The following is a 16,084-nucleotide window of genomic DNA, read 5'->3' on the forward strand; positions in this document are numbered from 1 at the left end:
ACGGACAGGGACGGTGAGCTCAGGGGTTACTGGTGGAGGTTTCGCTTTACACTTCGAGGAGTAGGTAGGATGGGGTTCATTACAAGTGTTGCAGGAGGGGGGAGAGGTGAGGTTGGGGCAATGCTTGAGGAAGTGGGAAGCTTTGCAGTGGGGACAAGTAGGGGGGTTCTTGCAGGCAGAGGTAACGTGGTCGTTGTAGGTGAGACAGCGTTGGCAGCGGTAGGATTGGACTGGGGAACGGGAGGGGTCCACCTTATGGCGCTGATTGTAGATGAGGGCTCCCTCGGTGAGGAGGCGGTCAATGGAGGAGGAGGATTCAGTGAATATCCGCATGAGAAAAGTCGGCCCGGCATCATTGAAGATGCGACGGGCCGAGCGGATTTCGATGTCGGGCCGGGAGTTGAGTTCCGCCAACACCTCAGCCTCCGTGATCACGGGGCTAAGCTTCGTGATCACAGCGGTGAAGGTCGGCGGACGTCGGGGAGGTTGAGGCTGACGGGGAGAGGACGGGGTGTGGTAGGGGGTGAGGGTTGCACGTTGGCCAAATTGGATACGAGGGATGCGGGAGAGGAGGTCAGTGTGGAAGGAAGCATTGGGGGATTTTATGAGGACCGAGTCCTTGTGAGGAATCAGTTGGGAGATGGGAGCATTGGGGCAGTATTTCCGGATGGCGAGAGTGAGGGAGCGGGCATCAAGGAATTGAGGGTCAGGATTGGAGAGGACAAAGGTGTGGGTGGCAGGCGTGGCGGGGGCGGGGGTCGGGGCCGCGTCCATGGGAGTGGGTGGGTCACTCGGATTGGGGGTTTTTTTGGAGGAGACTTCGGGGGAAGGGTCAGCATTCGGGCGCTTGGAAGGTTTCGTGGACACCACTGAGTGGGGAGGGGGCAGGGGGACGGGTTGCAGGGGGAGATGGCGGGGGGCAGGACCACCCTGAGCAGCGGAAGACGCAGACGGTGGGGGTGTGGGTGTCACTGAGACTGTGGAACGTCGAGCAGAGATCCGTGCTGGCTTGGAGCCTGTCGGAGGCGGTGCGGGGAGCGGCGGAAAGTCAGTAGCTGTCGATGGGGCGACAGTGATAGGGGAAGAGGAGTTGGGGGTGGGTACAGCCGAAAGTGGCGCAGGGGTGGGGTGGACAGGGAGAGAAGGAAGGACGGGAAGTGGGGTGGAGGATGAGCTCCATGTGATGGTGGTTGGAGCAGCGGAGGGAGAGGTGAAAATGATAGTGGTAGTGGTGGTGGGTTGGGACATGGTGGCGGCGCGCGAGAAGGGCGGCGGCGGCGGCGACCAGACGGCGGCGGCGGTGACCAGGCGGCGGCGGCGGCGGCGGCGGCGGCAGGTGGCGAGCACCGGCAGGCGGCGACCAGGCGGCGGCGGCGGCGGCGGCGAGGACCGGCAGGCGGCGACCAAACGGCGGCGGCGGCGAGGACCGGCAGGCGGCAACCAAACGACGGCGGCGGCGGCGGTGGCGGCGGCGGCGGCGGCGGCGAGCACCGGCAGGCGGCGGCGGCGAGCACCGGCAGGCGGCGACCAGGCGGCGGCGGCGGCGAGCAGTACTGACGACGAGCAGACGGCAAGGCAAGGGTGGGGATCTTCCACGTCGAGGGTGCACCCTGAGAGTAGCCCAGGCAGTGAAACTCGTCGACGAAGAAGTGAGGGAATCCAACCCTCGAATGGACAGCTCCGCCTCTGCACCGCCCTTTTATACCTTGAGTATACAACACTACCGCCATCTATGTATGAGCTCATCTCTATCTCATAACTTTTGCCACCTGAGTGTGAACCGAAGCCTAATACCTGAAATTCGAGGATCATACTGACAGTCGGGAGCAACCCATTCTTAAAATTCCGTTTCCAGGAATGTTACAAAAACGTGTGCTACGGCGTGTGCAGTTTCGAAGTATCTCATGTTACTTTTTTTTTTTTTTTAATTCTAAACTCAAGGCTCTTTTATGGGTGGTAAGAATCGTCTATCTATCCAGTTATCTTAACATCAGACAGTTAATTCTACCACTTTTTTACGTTTGTAGTTTGGTCTACTCCGCCACATTTTTACTGCTGGTTACGCTTCGAATTTTCAACTCCAGGTTCGTATAGCCCAGAAAACTAGTTTTTTATTTTCTGTTACTATTTTTGGTCAAAACATCACATAACCAGCGATTCTTTTGCTAGTGTTAACAATAAGGATAAAACTTAGTAAGAAGTATGCCAAAAATTGCTATATATCTCTAGAGACATGACTATCTTGCTGGCAAAGATACAGATACCTATAATAATGTATCGAGCAGATTTAACGCATTACCCATTAAGAAATTAGTAGCTGGTCAAATGACGATGACGTTCCTTTTCGAGTCTATATGATAGTGTCTATGTCATTAATTCCAGTTTTCGTTTCTTGACCTCATGGACTCACCTTTCCGGGCTCTTATTTTCCTTATAAATAACCTGTTAACCACTCTTCTAAAGGTTTATTATTCCAGCAGACAAACTGCAGAACACCGCAAAAAATCGACTTTTTTTACTTAATTCAACCAAGTTTTCACTTCGCTCCTACCTGACCAAGACAACGGGCTGTGGAGCACCTGACTTTCCTGCAAAAGCTGCTTTTCCATTGGATTTACACTCAGAAAAACCAGTTGTTATGTTGTTGACTGTACAACATTTAAGCAGCTTCAGACGTGAAAGGAGATATATAAACAAATTTTTTCCAGTGTCCCTTAATGTACTAAACAGAGTCGATTGTAGCACTTTACGCCAGTTTTCCAAGGTGTGGCTATTTCCGGCTACTATTGCCAGCGAAAGCATCATATTCGCAGCAGTTTTATTTGCTAGTGCCAAGAATAATGAAAAAAATCTGGTACGAGTCCTTGTCTCCGTCCCAGTAACTACGGCAATGCAAAAAAAAAAAAAAATGTATATGAACATCTCTAGAGACCTAACTATCTTGATGACTATAGAAACCTAAAGACCTTGTAAGTAGGCTGTTTATGTTTTCTCTATGTAAGTAGGCTGTTTAGGTTTTTTATTGGTAACGCCACCTCTGTATGAAAATCACTGGCTGTGCTGTGTGCAGTCTGTGGCTAGTTTGCATTGTTGTCTGCCATTGTAGTGTTGGGCAGTGGCAGCTGGCTGTGAACAGCGCATAGCGTTGCGCAGTTGGAGGTGAGCCGCCAGCAGTGGTGGATGTGGGGAGAGAGATGGCGGAGATTTGTAATTTGTCATGAACTGATATATACATATATTATGGCTTGTGATGATATTAAGGTAAATACATTGTTTGTTCTCTATTAATATCTTTCATTTGCTAACTATCCCTATCAGTAGTTAGTGCCTTCAGTAGTTTGAATCTTTTATTTAGCTGGCAGTAGTGGCGCTCGCTGTATTGCAGTAGCTTGAGCAGCGAAGATTTTTGTGAGGTAAGTGGTTTGTGAAAGGTATAGTTTAATGTTAGTCAGGGCCATTCTTTTGTAGAGATTTTTGAAAGTCAGATTGCGTTGCGCTAACAAAATATTGTGTGTCAGGTTTAGGACAGTCGTGTAGAATTGTTGAAAGGGGACGTTGTCATGTTTAGGTATAAGTTGCTGCTGTTTGCCAGGCATAGTGTTATTGAATTTGATTTTTGCTCATTTATGCTGCTAGCTTTGCCAATTTGCATTTTTTTGCATTGCTGTTTGTGTTGATTTGTTATGTGATGCTGCATTGCCTCGTCCCTTAGTTTAGCATCTGAGCTCAGTAGATTTAAGTTAGCTTAAGAGGGGGTAGACTATATAAGAGAATGAGTTGCGATGAATTGGAAGAAATGCATTGAGAATTAATACGAAAAAAGTACATAAAACAGGTTTAGGTAGGTTTTTCTTGGAAATAAATGTTGAGGTAAGAAATGTGTGAACATATAAATACAGAAAGCATACTTAGATAGAATTTTTTTTGGTGGAAACAGAGGATGAAATAAGAGGAAAGATATATGAAGTTTTGGGTTGGACTGCAGTACCAAATGTTACACTGAAAACGAACCCTGTCCTTTCCTATTGGTGTTATCCCACTATGTGTTTGTGTACCCTTGAGTATTTGTTTTCTTCCTGTCTCTGTGTAATTTCATAGAATTTTTTCTTTTAATATTAAGCTACATTCACTATGATGAGGAATACTGTTATCCTCAAATACAATTGGCATTAATAATGTGTTATTTACTTTGTAAAGATGTTTAGACATTGTTTATTGTTTTGTTTTAATGCTCATGTGTAAAGTTGATGTTTCAATAATTATTCTGATCTATGTATGTACTTATGTCACTATTTTTGTAACACTGATGTATATGTTTATTTCTATTCTTTTGTAACGCCTGTTTTACTACAAATGTTATCTGTATTGTTATGTTTTTAATGATGTATTTTGTACCTTTGTAATTGTATTCTTATGTTATAAAATTGTAATTGTCACCAGTTCATGACATTATTAACTTGTTAGTTACATTTCACTGCACACGTTTCTGTTGGTCATAGTATATGGACAATATGTGAGAAGTAGGGACTGATAGTGTTTGCACGTGTGTTGATAATTCAGCAAGGGACTGGATAACAGCATTTCTGGTTCTAAGGACAATTCCAAAAACTTTGTGAGCGCACAAGTGGTGGTTATGGACTTGCTATATTGTCTGCAAGACTCTTTGATGGTGATTGTGCACCTGCACAATCGCAACAGATGGCTGCTGGCCATCTCTACAAGGACTACAGTGGGTCTACATCTTTGATGACCCACCATGCCATTATTTCTACAAGGACTGCAGTGAGTCTGCACCTCTGGTGGCCCACCAATACCACAATCTCTACCAGGACTCCAGTGGGTCTGCTCTGTGATGACCTACCTACCAATATTCGTCAGAACTTCGAATGACTCTGCTGTGGGTTTGCTCTGTTGTGGCCCATTACCTGTATGCATATCAAGAGTCAGCACTGTCTTTCCATTGGAAGGACAACACTACTTCTTCAAGACTGCATGGAAATCCACTACTTCCGTGTGCATTTTCTTTTACTGCTCAGACTTTGAGAAAAAACACTGCTATTCTAATGTGATGAACAATGTGGACTGTCTTTATGGACTGTGAGAAATTTTGATCTTTTGACCAACATAATATTAATAAGTGTGTGCATTTTATATCTTCGTTACTGTAATTGTGAAAAATTTTTGTCAAATCTGTATTGGCCAGTGCCCAACACCACTTGTAAAAATTTTTGTGGGGAGCATGGGGGCTATGTAAGTAGGCTGTTTATGTTTTCTCTATGTAAGTAGGCTGTTTAGGTTTTTTATTGGTAACGCCACCTCTGTATGAAAATCACTGGCTGTGCTGTGTGCAGTCTGTGGCTAGTTTGCATTGTTGTCTGCCATTGTAGTGTTGGGCAGTGGCAGCTGGCTGTGAACAGCGCATAGCGTTGCGCAGTTGGAGGTGAGCCGCCAGCAGTGGTGGATGTGGGGAGAGAGATGGCGGAGATTTGTAATTTGTCATGAACTGATATATACATATATTATGGCTTGTGATGATATTAAGGTAAATACATTGTTTGTTCTCTATTAATATCTTTCATTTGCTAACTATCCCTATCAGTAGTTAGTGCCTTCAGTAGTTTGAATCTTTTATTTAGCTGGCAGTAGTGGCGCTCGCTGTATTGCAGTAGCTTGAGCAGCGAAGATTTTTGTGAGGTAAGTGGTTTGTGAAAGGTATAGTTTAATGTTAGTCAGGGCCATTCTTTTGTAGAGATTTTTGAAAGTCAGATTGCGTTGCGCTAACAAAATATTGTGTGTCAGGTTAAGCACAGTCATATATAAATTGTTCAAAGGGGATGTTTCAACCTCTATGTGTGGTAGCTGATAATGCACACGTGTCGTAGGTTCTTCGTTTAAGAAATTTTTAGGGATTTGTGGGTTAAGAAATAAGAGAGGCAAAGTTTCTACCACAAGATATTAATAAATATCTGCCGTATGTTTGAACACGGAAACAACCCACTCTTTACGTTTTGATATAATATCAAGCTTAATATAATATCAAGATTAAATTTTAACTTATAAATTAAATACACATATGAATCGCGTATTTCTCTCACCAGGCAGTAATTTGACAAGTACTTAGTAGATATGCTCCATATTTCCACTATGCAACTTTTTTCTGCTGTATGCTATGAGCTATTTGGGGAATTTAACTTTACCTTCCATTTCCTGCATAATACACGACTGGCCATTAAAATTGCTACACCACGAAGATGACGTGCTACAGACGCGAAATTTAACTGTCAGGACAAAGATGCTCTCATACCCAAACAGCAGTCGACCGGCGTTGCCTGGTGAAACGTTGTTGTGATGCCTCGTGTAAGGAGGAGAAATGCGTACCATCACGTTTTCAACTTTGATAAAGGTCGGATGATAGCGTATCGCGATTGTGGTTTCTCGTATCGCGGCATTGCTGCTCGTGTTGGTCGAGATCCAATGACTGTTAGCAGAATATACACTCGGTGGGTTCAGGAGGGTAATACGGAACGCCGTGCTGGATCCCAGCGGCCTCCTATCACTAGCAGTCGAGATGACAGGCATCTTATTCGCATGGCTGTAACGGATCGTGCAGCCACGTCTCGATCCCTGAGTCAACAGATGGGAACGTTTGAAAGACAACAACCATCTACACGAACAGTTCGACGACTGTTGCAGCAACATGGACTATCAGCTCGGAGACCATTGCTGCGGTTACCCTTGACGCTGCATCACAGACAGGAGCGCCTGCGATGGTGTACTCAACGACGAACCTGGGTGCACGAATGGCAAAACGTCATTTTTTTCGGATGAATCCAGGTTCTGATTACAGCATCATGATGGTCGCATCCGGGTTTGGCGACATCGTGGTGAACGCACATTGGAAGCATGTATTCGTCATCGCCTTACTGGCGTATCACCCGGCGTGATGGTAGGGGATGCCATTGGTTACACGTCTTGGTCACCTCTTGTTCGCATTGACGGCACTTTGAACAGTGGACGTTATATTTCAGATGTGTTACGACCCGTGGCTCTATCCTTCATTCGATCCCTGCGAAACCCTACATTTCAGCAGGATAATGCACGACCGCATGTTGCAAGTCCTGTACGGGTGTTTCTGGATACAGAAAATGTTCGACTGCTGCCCTGACCAACACATTCTCCAGATCTCTCACCAATTGTAAACGTCTGGTCAATGGTGGCCAAGCAAATGGTTCGTCACAATACGCCAATCACTACTCTTGATGAACTGTGGTATCGTGTTGAAGCTGCATGGGCAGCTGTACCTGTGCACGCCGTCCTAGCTCTGTTTGACTCAATGCCCAGGCGTATCAAGGTCGTTATTACGGCCAGAGGTGGTTGTTCTGGGTACTGATTTCTCAGGATCTATGCACCGAAACTACGTGAAAATGTAATCACATGTCAGTTCTAGTATAATATATCTCTCTAATGAATACCCGTTTATCACCTGCATATCTTCTTGGTGTAGCAATTTTAATGGCCAGTAGCGTACCATTGTTACAACACTCCATATCGTGTAGCTAAACGCTAGCAGCTCCTCTTCTGCACGGTTTTGTCTAATTTCCGTGTTGAACTTTAAGTTTATACCTTAGCTAAAAAAAAAAAAAAAGTCCGCGATTAAGCTTAATGTTCGATCCAGTTTATAATATTATGCATCACATACGTTTACGTACACACTATTTGTTTAGGTGTATGTAGCAATGGACGGTGTGTGTGTGTGTGTGTGTGTGTGTGTGTGTGTGTGTGTGTGTGTGTGTGTGTGCGCTTACAGAAAAACTATCGTGACGTTTTCATTTCACAGCAATTTAGCTTTATCGGCCACCTGCTATCATGGTCGAGGGCAATACCAGTGTCTACAAGCCCCCGACTGGGAAGTGGAGACAAGTTCATTCTTGTGTTAGGTTGTGGCTGAGGAGCGCGAAGTACTGCTGTGAAAATGCTTCCAAAAATCTAATGCGAACGTAATTTCCATCGGGTGAAGCAGCTGTATGTCAGGGGACACTCAGTATATATTCGGCCAGCAGTGTAGCATCTCTCTCTTTATATACGTTAATTTATAGGTGCGCATTAAATGGTACTGCTGATACGTACGTGGATGCAGAAAATGCTTTATTCCTGAATTCCGACGTTTTTACTTACCCATCTGGAAGACTGTCTAAGGTACTTACCAGATGTAAATAATATATGTGAAGTATAACTGTCATGAGAAAATATGATGGAAGCCATTTTTTTTACCGATGAGATGGTAAATCAGTCCAGTGCTTATGTTATTATAGATATGTCCGCACAGCTATCACACTGCGACGCTAGCTAATTCTGCGCGCTTGTAGCAAATTCTTCGTGGTGTATGTGAATTGTGATGAAGCGCCATCACAAAAGCATACTACGAACAACTATTCTACACTATGCGGTTGTACCAAAGGCATTCCGATTCGACCAATTGATTTAGCTCTGATATAAATGTCCAGATACTTACAGCTTATATGATTTACATATCACTTAACAGAGGTTCACACACATGGTCTAGGCGTAGCACATTCACTGGCAGTTACGAAGTCCTCGGTATATGATTTGAGACTCGCCACAGCTTAAATTTTGAATACAAATTTTCAGGAAACCGGCCAAAGGCTTCTGGTATAAAAAGTGCAAGAAGCGACAGAAGGAAGTACTAAGGAATGAAGAGGTACGATCAAAGATTTCTGAGTTTCTAAATACTGGGTTAATCAATACCTCACTAGGCAGTTTAGTTGAAGGGGAATGAGGGTTTGAAAGGAATAATCATGGAAATTGGAAAGGACAACATAGGTACAAGAAGGATAACTGTGAAGGAGCAATTGGTAACAGAGCAAATACTACAGCTGATCGACGAAAGCAGGAAGTACAAAAATGTTCAGGGAAATTCAGGAATACAGAAATAAAGGTCATTTAGGAATTAAATAAATAAGAAGGGTTGGGAAACCAAGGGCAAATGGCTACATAAAAAATGTAAGGAATACGAGAAGGAATTGAATGTCGAAAATACTGACTGGGCTTACACAAAAGTCAAAACAACCTCGTGTGAAATTAGTATCAGAGATGGTAACAGCAAGAGTGCAATGGGATATCCTGTGTTAAATACAGAGGAGAGATCGGATAGTTGGAAGGAGTACATTCAAGGCATCTACGAGCGGGAAGACTTGTCTGGTGACCCGATGGAAGAAGGAAAAGGAATCGATAGGGAAGAGATAGGGGATTCGGTATTAGAACTTAATAGAGCCTTGGACGACTTAAGATCTAATGAGGCAGAAGGGTTACATAACAGGAATTTCCAAAATCATTGGGAGGTTTCAACGTAATGACTATTGACGCTGGTATGTGGAATGCATGAGGCTGGCGATATACCGTCAGATTTTCGGAAATACATCATCCACACTGTTCCCAAGACTGTAAGAGCCGACAAGTGCGAGAATTATCGCATAATCAGGTTAACAGCTCATGCGTCTAAGCTACTGACAAGAATAAGGGACAGATGCATGGAAAAGAAAATTGATGATTGTTAGATGACGATCACTTTGGCTATGGGAAAGTTAAAGACACGACACGGGCAATTCTGACGTTGCCGTTGGTGATACATGTAATGTTGAAGATAAATCAAGTCACATTCATTGGATTTGTCAACCTGGAAAAAGCTTTCACCAATGTAAAATGGTGCGAGATGTATGCAGTACCGAGAAAAGTAGGTGTAAACTATAGAGAAAAACGGATAATACACAATATGTACAAGAACCAAGAGGGAACAATAAGACTGAAGACCATGAATGAAAGATTCGAATCAAAAATATTTAATATAAGGATGTAGTCTCTAGCCCTTATTGTTCAATCTAAACATCGAAAAAGCAATGGCGGAAATGAACGAAATGTTTAAGACTGAAATTAAAATTTATGGTGAAAGAATATGAATGATCAGATTCGCTGATGACGTCGCTATCCTCAGTGACAAAGACGAAGAATTACAGGAGACGTTAAATGGAATAAACAGTCTACTGAGTACAGGACGTGGGCTGAAAGTAAATCGAATAGAGACGAAAGTAATGAGAAGTGGCCGAAATGAGAACAGCGGGAAAATTAACATCTAAATTATGGATCGCAAAGTAGATGAAGTTAATGAACTCTGCTACCTAGGCGGCAAACTAGCCCATGATGGAAGGAACAAGAGGGCATAAAAAGCAGACTAGCACAAACAGGAACAGCATTCCTGGCCAGGAGATGTCTATTAGGCTCAAACATAGGCCTGAATTTGAGGAAGAAATTTCAATAAATGTATGATTGGAGCACAATATTGTATCGTGGTAAAACATGGAGTGTTGGAAAATTGTAACAGGAGAGAATTAAAGTGTTCTGATGTTGTGCAACAAAAGGATGTTGAAAGTTTGGTGAACTAATGACGTAAGGAGTGATGAGGTTTTCCCCACAAAACACATGGAATTGAGTAGAACTGAGGATATAGGTTGCAAATGCTACATGAGGGAGTTGGTACTTGGTGAATCACATCAAACTAATGAATAAATAAATAAATATTAAAAATTAAAAAAAATAAAAATATTACAGCGGGGAGGTATGCCTGCCGGTCATGTATGCTATCTGCCATTCTCCGTCAAGGCTTGTGACATCTCTTCGTGTTCGGTTCAGCTGGCGAACTGGGAGACAGACGGGGAAATATTACATCGTGAGATGTCTGTGTGTGCCCCCGCACAAGAGGACTGGATTTAAGGACTTAAGCAGCGCCTGCGAGTTTTTTTGTATTAGTAACATAGGTGCAGCTCCAAAAAAAAGCTATAATTATTGTTTGATATGACTATGAATTAGCTTCTTATTCTTGAGAATGCTCACGTTTTCCTGCCTTTAAAATGAAATGTGCTGTTTCCTGTGAGACTGTGAATATGAAATGTTTTGTTGTAAAGTTTTAAGAAGTAAAGAGCATTGGGTATTGAGTAATTTACGAGAAAATGTAAATGACAAATCTATGTTAACTAACTGAAATGATAAAATAGAATGTAAGTAAACTTTACTTGCACCACATCAATTAGATTACGAAACGTTTCTTTTCTTGTAAAACATGAAATACAGACATCTGTTTTTAAACAAAAATTAGTGCAAGAGAGTTTTGTTGGAAACGTGAGTAAGCTAAAGTGAAATGGATCCCCATTGCACTCACGTGAGATCGATTACAACTTTATTTTCCGTACGAAGCGCAACAGGACATCCGTTCACGGAGTAGATAAACTGAAAAACCATTATACAAGAGTAATTCACATTGCACCAGCTGGCGTAAAAAATTTCTTGTGTGATTACAGCAACGATACAGCATACTAGCTGGATGGCTTTAATTGAACTTATTCACCCAGTCTTCAGTAGAGAGGTAGTAAATCTAGCCTCTCAGCGCGCAACGCCGGATGTACAGCAACATTTTATCAATTGACTGGGAAATATATATTTATCTACTTCTTCGTATTGTACAGTATCATACTAGAAAGCCGCCACTGGAGTTGGGAAGACGAGATATTGTTCATAAATATCATGTATCTAGTGAGATCCGAGTCTTAACTTTCTCTCATATTATGTTCCAAGGGGTTAAAAAATACTAAAAATCTTTACGGACACGTTCCTTGCACCAAAAGAGTAAAAAATATACAGTAAACATGGGCTCTAAAGTGCATTCCTTAAGAGTTACGACCACTTGTTAACCTTTTATACTATGAAATACATCTCTTCTACTTAAAGCTCTTTGTTTTACATATTTTTTGAGGTAGTAGTATGGACCGTAACTAGAAAGAAATGTCTAGTAAACTTGGGCTGTAAAGTCATACCTTAAGAACGATGAGCATTTGGTTAGTAGAAGAGATGTGCTTCACAAAAGCGAAAATAAACACATGCTCACAGTTGTTAAGGTTTGCGTTTTAGACCCCGTGATTCCATGTTTAGTCGAGATTTCTTTCTTTGGTTCATCCCATACTACCTTCTCCCAAAACACGGAAGGGACTTTTGCAGTAGAAGAGATCTGTTTCAAGTATCGAAGGTGAACATCTGCTCATAGCTCTTATCGGGGACGTTTATTAAATCGACCGAAAATGTCAAATTACAATTCCATTTTTATTCATTAGTAGAGCTCATGGACAGTAAGTTCCCAAAGTTTTAATGATCGAACCGCATCCGTTGTGCCTAAAAATAGTTAAATATGTGACGCAACCATCCTATCACGTCCACTTTTTGAATCAATACTTCAATTCTAGCTCATTCCGTGGATTACTTACGAGCAAAATTGCACAGGATATACACTCTTCGGTTTACAGATCATCTTTGGTTCTATTCCGTATCTACGAAACAATAACAAACCAGCTTCTTTGTTTATGAAGAAGCAATTATTGTTTGGCCATATTTTCATTTGCTGTAGTTTATCAGACTTGTAGCTTATGGCGCAGTTCTTGTGTTTAATGGTGCTGAAGTATGGAGGATCTATTCATTTATCATATGGCAATATAGACACATGAGAAAGAAACAGACAAATCACTAATATAACAAACGTTAATTATTTCAAACAAACATCACAAATATCACAAAGTTTAAGGATTTCAAACAAACTTCAAGTGTATTAATATAATCTATCGACACTGGAGTTGCGAGCAGGAACTCGTCGGGGCTCCCATTATAGGCTCTTCTGGAACACTCTTCAACAATATAGCTGATAGTCTGATTTTCTCCGCAGTCACACGGAGGTAGTAAATCTAGCCTCTCAGCGCACAACGCCGGATGTACAGCAACATTTTATCAGTTGACTGGGAAGTATATATTTAACTACTTCCACGAATTGTAGACTATCATCTGTCATGACGAGTTGGAATCCTATTTAGAGTGGACCACGTTTTGCGTGGTAGGTCAAAACCAGATGGCTTTTGTCTGATGCAAGGCATGTTATGATTTTGCCATGCGTTCCATTTTTCAGACCATGCGTCTGTGATATTGAAACCTTCTTGTACACAGGTCCGTTCTGTTCTTGTTGGCCAATTAGTGTTTGCAGCCTCAATGTCTTAGTGGATTGGCAGGCTTCGATTTCCCATGATGTTTTTGTATTTGTGGTGTCACCGCCAGACACCACACTTGCTAGGTGGTAGCCTTCAAATCGGCCGCGGTCTGTTAGTATACGCCGGACCCGCATGTCGCCACTATCAGTGATTGCAGACCGAGCGCCGTCACACGGCAGGTCTAGGGAGACTTCCTAGAACTCGCCCCGGTTGTACAGCCGACTTTGCTAGCGATGGTTCATGGACAAAATACGTTCTCATTTGCCGAGACGATGGTTAGCATAGCCTTCAGCTACGCCATTTGCTATGACCTAGCAAGGCGCCATTATCAGTTGCTATTGATCTTGTAATTCATGTATCGTCAAGAGCGATGTTCACCATTTATGGATTAATGTTAAATATTCCACCAGCTACGTCCGTTTTTTTCTAAAGTCTAAATTCGTTGTCCTGATCCAGACCTCACGCCAGCCTGCGTGAGCTAAAACGCATGCCTTTCGGCTTCCTCTTGTAACCCGGTGTTGGCTCTCCTGCCAACCCACAACAGTATTCATGGACAAGGGCGTCAGTACGTTGCAGGTGTGGCGGCGGGATGTGGCTTAATATTGGGAGCCATTGCGTAGAAGTGGGTTTAATTACTCTAGAAATCATCCTTAGGGTTTTATGAAACTGGACATCCACCTTTTCACATGTGGGCTGTTTAGCCAAAGTAGAGCACACTATTCGGCAGCCGAGAATACAATTGGTAAAGGAGAGGTGCGGAGAGTGGAGGCCGTTGCTCCCCAGGTAGTACCACAGAGCTTTTGAATAATGTTGTTTCTTCTCTTCAATTCTTCGGCAATCTTTGTTAGGTGCTCTTTGAAAGATAGTGTTCTGTCCAGCGCCATGCCCAAGTACTTCGGAGTTTTATTGTGCATGAAAATGGTGTTTTCAAATGGATTGTTGAGTTCCTTTCCAGCGAGTTTGTTGTTGAGATGGAAGCAACTAACCTCTGTTTTGGAAGCAATTGGTTGAAGTCTCCACTTATGGAAATATTCACACATTATCTTCAGTTCTTTCGTTAGGATGTACTCAGATGCTTCAATTGTGCTACATCTTGTAGCGAGGGCCCAGTCGTCAGAATACCCGAACTTTCTTGATCGTATTTCCGGCAGGTCTGCAATATAGAGGCTAAACAGCAATGGTGCGTGCACTGATCCTTGTGGTAAGCCATTATTTAGTTTTTGATGGAGCTGTTGTCAGTGCCCATACTTATTTGGAACACCCTATCATTGAGCATGCTGTTTATTAAGTGTGCTATAGATATGCAAGGAATTACTCGGATAATTTTGTACATGATGCCTTCTCTCCACAGCGTGTCGTAAGCTGCTGAGACGTCAATAAAGGCCACTGATGTTTTCTATTTTCTCTTGAATTCCGCCTCAGTGTAAGTAGTAAGTGACAACGCCTGGTCAGTACAACTTCTTCCTGGCCGAAGGCCTGCCTGTTCAACTGGGATCACCCTGAAAAATTCTGGGCTAATTCTGTTATATATAAGCCTCTCTGGTAATTTATAAATTACAGACAGCAGGGCAATTGGTCTGTAACTTTTTGGGTTGTCAGCTAGCTACCCAGGCTTTAGAATAGCTATTACCTTAGAGCGTTTGAGTTCTTGTGGGATATTGCAGTTTGCATGATGTTTGTGAAAATTCGAGCCAGCTATACTTTTGTATACTTGCCACAGTTTATTATGAATTCAGGGTGAACGTTGTCGAAACCTAGTGCCTTTGTTGGTTTGACATGTTTCATAGCTTTTCCTATGTTTTTGCTAGAGAAATAGCGAGAGTGTTCAGTTTATGTGGCTTCTTTTCTTTAATATTTTGACTTCTCGCTTCACTTGGATTGTATGTGTTTTATCCTTTGGTGCCCTAGACGTGTTAACTAGATGTGGAGCTATGGCATTTGCTTTTACAACTGCTTTTTGTCGTTGTGCTGGTGGGCCGCTCCCTAGTTTTCTCAGCAGTGGCCATGCTTGCCTGCTAGATGTTTGGAAAGTGAGGCTTCCTACAGTTTCCGTCCACTTATGTCTTCTGGCAGCATCCAAGCTGTGAAGCAGTTCATCCGCTGTTTCGTGATCTCCTGATTCAAGGAAGCTGTGGTATATTTCTTCGCTGGTTTGGGACCATCCAGGGATGTATTCTGCCCTCTTGGTGTGTGCTTCTTACCAACAGATCTTTGGTAATTTTGCTAGTAGGTGGTGTCCAACCCGAACATTTGTCCAGATCTGTGGGGAACCCAGTCCAATTAGCCTTTTTAAAATTCCATCGTAGGCGAGGAATAGAGGTAATTAGGGGAATTTGGTTCCTACCTCTATTATGATTGGACGGTGTCGACTGTGCGGAAAGTCGGGCAGAACTCTACGTGAGGCCATGAGAGGTTGGTCTCTGTCGCTGGACGAGACGAAACACAAGTCAGGGTTGTATTCTTGTCTCCAGGCAGCTGATATAAACGAAAATTGATCCTTAGCATGCTATAAGTATTCGTCTTCTGCCCATTTTGTTAATGCTTCTCCATTTGCATCATTGTCTTAATACTTCCACTGTTCATGATGACTATAGAAATCCCCAGCGTATACAGCAGGGTGTGGTTGACTTTGAAGAACGTCGGCTGCCCAAGGTGTATCAGGTGGCTTGTAAATATTGCAGACGGTAATGCTTCCGATTTTTGTGACTACATTATGAATGTCTTCGTTGGTGGATGTAGAAATTTCGAAAGCGTTTTCAATATCTTGTTTGACATATGTGGCTACTCCCTAAGACCTATGATAGGTCGCTCCCAACAGCTCATAGCCTGGTATTTTGCCACTTTTATTTAGTTGTTGTACTGTATCACAATATGTTTCCTGTATAGCAACCAAGTCAGTGTTGTCATTTTTTATTAGTTTTGATAGAAACTGGCACTTAGCATAGATTATGCCTTCTATGTTTATGTGGCAAATTAGAACCACAGGTCCG

Source organism: Schistocerca piceifrons, chromosome 8 (genome assembly GCF_021461385.2).
Source record: "Schistocerca piceifrons isolate TAMUIC-IGC-003096 chromosome 8, iqSchPice1.1, whole genome shotgun sequence".
NCBI classification, from domain to species: Eukaryota; Metazoa; Arthropoda; class Insecta; order Orthoptera; family Acrididae; genus Schistocerca; species Schistocerca piceifrons.